Source organism: Capsicum annuum, chromosome 6 (genome assembly GCF_002878395.1).
Source record: "Capsicum annuum cultivar UCD-10X-F1 chromosome 6, UCD10Xv1.1, whole genome shotgun sequence".
NCBI lineage: Eukaryota > Viridiplantae > Streptophyta > Magnoliopsida > Solanales > Solanaceae > Capsicum > Capsicum annuum.
The window spans coordinates 222,252,452-222,258,502 of record NC_061116.1 but is presented as its reverse complement, the minus strand read 5'-3'; the positions used below and the strand labels follow the sequence as shown (position 1 = coordinate 222,258,502).

The window sequence follows — 6,051 nt, the reverse complement described above, 5'->3', positions numbered from 1 at the left end:
CATATGTTTTCTGAGACAAGTATAGCTTTCCAGCTTGTCGTTCTCTACAAATCTCCATTCCCAGAATCTTCTTTGCTGCACCAAGGTCCTTCATTTCAAAATCATTATTTAGTTGAGATTTAAGCTTCTCGATCAAAGACATGTCTTTTGAAGCAATCAACATGTCATCCACATATAATAATAAGTAAATGAATGAACCATTTGAAGACTTTTGAAAATACACACAATTATCATATTGACTTCGTGTGTAGCCCTGACTGTTTTGACGAAATTTTGACTTTTTGAGAATCGCCACTTAATTTTGAAAAGGAATTAAGAAACCTTTATAAAAGTTACTTCAAACGATTCAAAACAGGAAAATCGTTTTAAATTAGAGATTCTAGATAAGCGGTTCCTATTAACGTTTTAGGAAGGTGTTAGGCACCTAAAACGTCCGCTAACTTGCGGTTATCCGGACTGTTTGAAAATCTTCTTTTGATTAACTTCGAAAAGATTAATTTGTTGAAATAGTGATTTGATTTTTTTCAAAAAAAGGACGTGTAAAATAGATTTAGGCGACTTAGTAGGGATTTTAACTAAGTCTAAACAAAACTAATAAACAAATAAACACATAAAACGGAAAGGGAGGAGAAAGTAAAGGATTTAGGCCATTGGGCCCAAATCAACGAGAGCCGTCCTAGTCTAGTTGGGCTTTCGACCCATTTCACCTGTCCTAAACTATTTTTCGAGCCTTTGGCTCGAGTCTTGCTCCACCTGTATTAAATACAACTTTGGCTTCGAGGCCGAAATGAATGAATAAATAAATGACTAAATGAATAAAAATTGAGACTTTTCAAGTCTCTTAGTAACCTCATCAATGGGTTTTGACCCATTTTCCTTCTTCGTCTATCTTCTAGCACCCGTACCCATGTAGTGTACCTTGGGTTTAAACTTCGAACTTGACTCGAAGGGGTGAACCTCATTTACCCATTATGAAATGCAAGAGGAGAGGAGTCCATTTGGACTCAAGACATTTTTTGCATGCAAAGAAAAGATAAAGAAATTAATATACGTTCAAGGCATAAAAGTGACATATTTCAAAGCAAAAGAAAATATCAAGAACCAATTTTTGAATGACAATGATAAGCACACTTGCACAAGAATGAGAGTCAACAAATAAAATGCAAAGCAAAGACACCCACTTACATGCCTCATGCTTTATGTTCATACAAGAATGAATAAAGGTAAAAGGAAGAAGGCCATATTCAATGAATTAATACAAGAAACAAACAACATAAGCTTGCGAAAGTAAAGGGATGAAGCAACAAGGAAAACACTCATGACTTCTAAAATTGAACAAACATAGATACTAATCCATATAACAAAAGAAAATAAAGCTTAACTTTTCAAGCAAGAAAATCCTAAATCTCAATTAAGGCGACATTAATGAAAATTCATACATCTAAATCACAATCAATATTTTATGGAAAAACGCATAACGACCTATGGTTTATATTTCTAAGACATCGTTGATTCTCTTTTGACATTATAAATAAAAGAGAGACATAAATCAAGTCTTTACACACACAAAGAGCACGTATAACAATCCGAACTTGCCATCTAAAGTCTTCTTCAAACTGTTGTGTGTGAGAACAACCTTCATCTGGATCTTCCAGATACTAAAGTTAATTTTTCCGTCAAATTTCTCAATATCAAACTTGGTTACAGTAGACATCCTTGAACCTGTCTCTGATATCACTTGTCAGAAACTCACTTACATCAAGGAACAACACACATATAAAATCAAGAAAGAAATTTGAAAATAAAATAGATGACACACAAATTTAACATGGAAACCCAAGTTGGGAAAAACCACGGACAACGACGAGCTCACTATATGGAAGGTAGCGTACAATCAAATCCTCAAGAATTCAAAATATGAAGGAATGAGGATAAAGAAGATTTTAATCTTCAGTACAAGAAAAGATACTGCCTCAAAGTAGTTACAGAAAAAATATATATCACCAACATACAGAAAATGCTCCTGAGAAATAGGCTGCACTTCCAGGAAAAACTGGTGACCAGTAACTGCATAATCGGCACATGATCTGCTCAACTTTCCTACAATTGGGCAACTGCCAAGAACCAAGTTGGAAGGCATAGTCAGCAGAGAGACAAATAATGTGAGGCAACTCTAACAAAAACTTAGTTAATTAAACTATCACATTATAGCCTAGGAGAAACTGCACTAAATTGCCTCAATATTCACTCAGATATGTCCACAAAACATGAAGTAGCATGACGATCACATTTCAGTCACCAGGCTCCTATTTCCTTTTGTTCTTAATTTTTGAAGCTGTCTCAACAGTTAAGTCTTTGTAGTATTGGTTTACGTCTTCATCACTGTATCAGTGCTTTGAAATTTTTTCGTGATTCAACAAAATATCCAATGTGATCTCGCAAGTGAGATCTAGGGAGAGTGAGTATACGTAGACCTTACCCTACCTCATTGGGTGAGCGAGACTGTTTCGACTAGGCACTTGGCTTAATAACAACTATTTCAAAAGCAGGTTGACAAATATAAGAGTAAAAGCTATAATGTGTAAAATAGAAGTACTGACCAAAAATAAAAGTAAAGATAACCCATGCATAAAAAAAGCAGTATTGGGAGTAAATTCCTCAAACTATCAAGACAAATTGAATTCAGGATTGGAAGAGGTATCAAGGTTTCGTGGTGTAGTTGGTTATCACGTCAGTCTAACACACTGAAGGTCTCCGGTTCGAGTCCGGGCGAAGCCATTTGAACTCTTTTCATTAGTTTTCGTTATGTGCGTAACTGGACTGGTGCTGCAACTTTGGTGAAAGGAAAATTTTACTACGAATTCACGGCAAACAGGACTACAGGATTTGTATTAGCGCTCTTATGCGTTTGTTTTAGGCAGCGATAAAATAAATTCAGTGCTGAAACTTTAAGGAGTCTGGGTCCTCTTGTTGGGAGGCCGGATCCTTTGGAAATCAAGTTTCTGCTGTCTCTACTCCTTGGGGCTCAACATTAACATGAATCTTCAAATAGACAGGATATTCTTCTCTCAAACTCTAAACTTCACAACGTGTGAAATCAGAAGACAACAAATTCATTGGTTTTAGACTTTCAGCAAATGCTAAGGATCCTAAGAAATTGACATGAATCAGATAGACGAGTTACACAACTTTTTAGGAAACGGTTGACTATAACAGAGGGAAATAAATAAGCACTATCAAAGATATGGGAAACACCCTTCGCTTTCAGCAGAAACTTTCAGAAGATTACCGCAATACAGGAAGTATTTAGGTAAAGTAATAGCTAGCACCATAAACCTCAATCACATAACAAGTACTTTGTTTCAAAGACAAGTGATAAACCCACCATTCACAGTACTTAGTTTTCAAGACGAGGGATGAACCACCCTTCACAGTACGTAGTTTCCAAAGACAAGGGATAGACCACCCTTCACAGTACTTAGTTTTCAACGACAAGGGATAAACCACCCTTCACTTCGAGCAGAAACAAAAACTATGTAAATTCTATCAAGTACTTAGTTTTTCAGTAAAGGAACTATTTTTGTAATAAGCCGGTCCTACAGTTTGATCAGTTTGAACAGCAGGTTGTCGATGTCTGCATTTTCATCAATAGTTGAGATTCAGATGGGTAGATTCAGATCAATTTTGTCCATTCCATCAGTCAGTTGAGCAACATCTCAGTTAGGATCCCGTTCATCAGCACCTCCATCCTGTTCATTAGCAACCTGCTCAGTAATAGCACCACCATCATGTTCATCAGCAACTTGTTCATTAGGAACCTGCTCAGCATCAGCAACACCATCATGTTCGTCAGCAACTTGTTCATTTGGAACCTGTCCCCTAGAGCCTCCATCGTGATCATCAGGATTACGAACCCGCTCAACATATGCTCCTCCAACCTGTTCAATAGGAACCTGTTCAACATATGCGCCTCCAACTTGTTCAAGAGGAACCTGTTCAACATATGCGCCTCCAACTTGTTCATTAGGAACCTGTTCAACATTAGCTTCTCCAAGTCGTTCATTAGGAACCTGTACAACATTAGCGCCTCCAATTTGTTCATTAAGAAACTGGTCAATATCAACCTCTCCATCTTCTAGATCAGTAATTTCACCATGTTCACTAACAAACAGTGAATCATCACTGAAATAAACAAGCTTGAACCTGCAACAAAAAACACTTATTTGTATCAACACCTTACAAGTCATATCACCTACAGGGTTGCAGTTGCAATTTTTTCATATCTGTAAGAAACTTACAACTTCATCAAGAATCTTCCTTCACGAATATCCAAGGATGGACGAGGCACATCAATCTAGAGAAATGAATAAATTATGTTAACAGAAAAGGAACTGCAAATCCTCTTGTTCATGAAAAAGAAATTTGGTAATTTAGTATCTTACAAGTTTCAACCCAAGCAGCATTCCGCATCGACCACAGCTAACATCAGCTACAGTAATGCCATTTACTCGTCTAAGCAAAGAAAATTTGAGGATGTCTTGTACCTCTACATTAAACCTGCATATATAACACAACACAGTCATATATAATACTCTTTTATCTAAACATACTTCAGACCCCAGAAAAATGTTCAGTTGAATAATGTATACTACTCAATTTTCATGAAATCATGAGACTTACACGTTTGTAAAGATCCCTATTCTACCATTTTTCACCTGCAAAATGCACCAGACAAAAAAACAGTTATCAAATTAAACTGCTATGTGCTTAGTCAAGAAATATAACAGAAGCAGATAGATAGCTATTGAAATTAAGTAAGTGAATCAAACACACATCATCTTTATGGACTCGGAAGCAAATTCATCAAAAGATAAAAGAACAGGGAAAAGTTTCCCTAATCGAATATGTAGTTAAGTAAAATTCATTAAACGAATTCAAGATTATCCTACGTGCAGAGTTTTCAAAGAAAATGACACCCAGGCCGGTAACCATTTAGTATGCACATAAAGAATTGAAATTGATAAGAAAATCTGCAAGAAAAAATCATGCTTAACACTAAACACCATAAACACCACTCTCACTGTATCAACTTTGGGTGTACATAAAGAATTGAAATTGATGAAAGCTGTGCAAGAAAAACTCAGAACATTCAACAATGGAAGACAAATCTGATGCAGAGAGAGTAATAAGAAAAATCAGTACGGTTTTAAGATGATCCTCGATGAATGAAATTTGGGCTTTGCAGTCAGTACAACGAATTAAATCCTCTCTCGGAACTTGATCATCCGTAAAAGTAATCACCACTCCCATTGTATCAACTTTGTCAATCAAGAACCTGTTACCGAACGAATTTAGTTACTTCAACAAAGAACAAAATGGAGAAGAAAGATCAAAGATCAAAGATTATTCACTGCTGAAAATCAATGGAAGATAAAGACCAAATTAAAGATCACCCACTGCTGAAAATCAATGGACAAAAACAAGCTTCGAACAATGTACTTTTTTCTTCTTCAAGATAGTGAAAAAAGAGAGAGATGGTACTTCTCAAATGCTATGGTTGAACTAATGAGACTGAAGAGAGCTTCTTTTATACTGAAAAACCGTTAAAACAGGGAGGGAGGGAATCATAACTGTCTTACATTTCACTGTTTTCACCATATGTACATGCTGTGGTTAAACTCAACTAATATGATTTGCGTATGATAAATAGCTTCCATGCATGTGCGAGGAATAATGTTTAATATAGTTAAAAAACGTAAGGAGTTTATGGCAATTATGTATTATGATAAGTTAAATAGAGTGTTGTTTTTCATTTGTGTAATAAGCTTATAGTAATTTGATGGTTATTTATTAAATAGAGTACTTATTATTTTTCATTTGTGTAATAAACTTATAGTAATTTGATGGTTATTTATTAAGAGTAGTTTTCTTTTCTTTTTATTTTAATTGTATGGAATTACTACTTTAAAAGGGAATTCATTGCTTAAATGATTAATGACTATTGGAAATAGATGAGCAAAGTCCTTTTTTAAAAAAAATATATATATATAT

General features: G+C 35.3%; 1 non-coding gene across 1 annotated transcript; it reads left to right on the top strand.

The window, feature by feature from the left end:
• The first annotated feature begins 2,704 nt into the window (after positions 1–2,704).
• Positions 2,705–2,778, top strand: TRNAV-AAC. Its single transcript has one exon. It is a non-coding gene; the product is annotated as a tRNA-Val (tRNA).
• Positions 2,779–6,051: the final 3,273 nt, after the last annotated feature.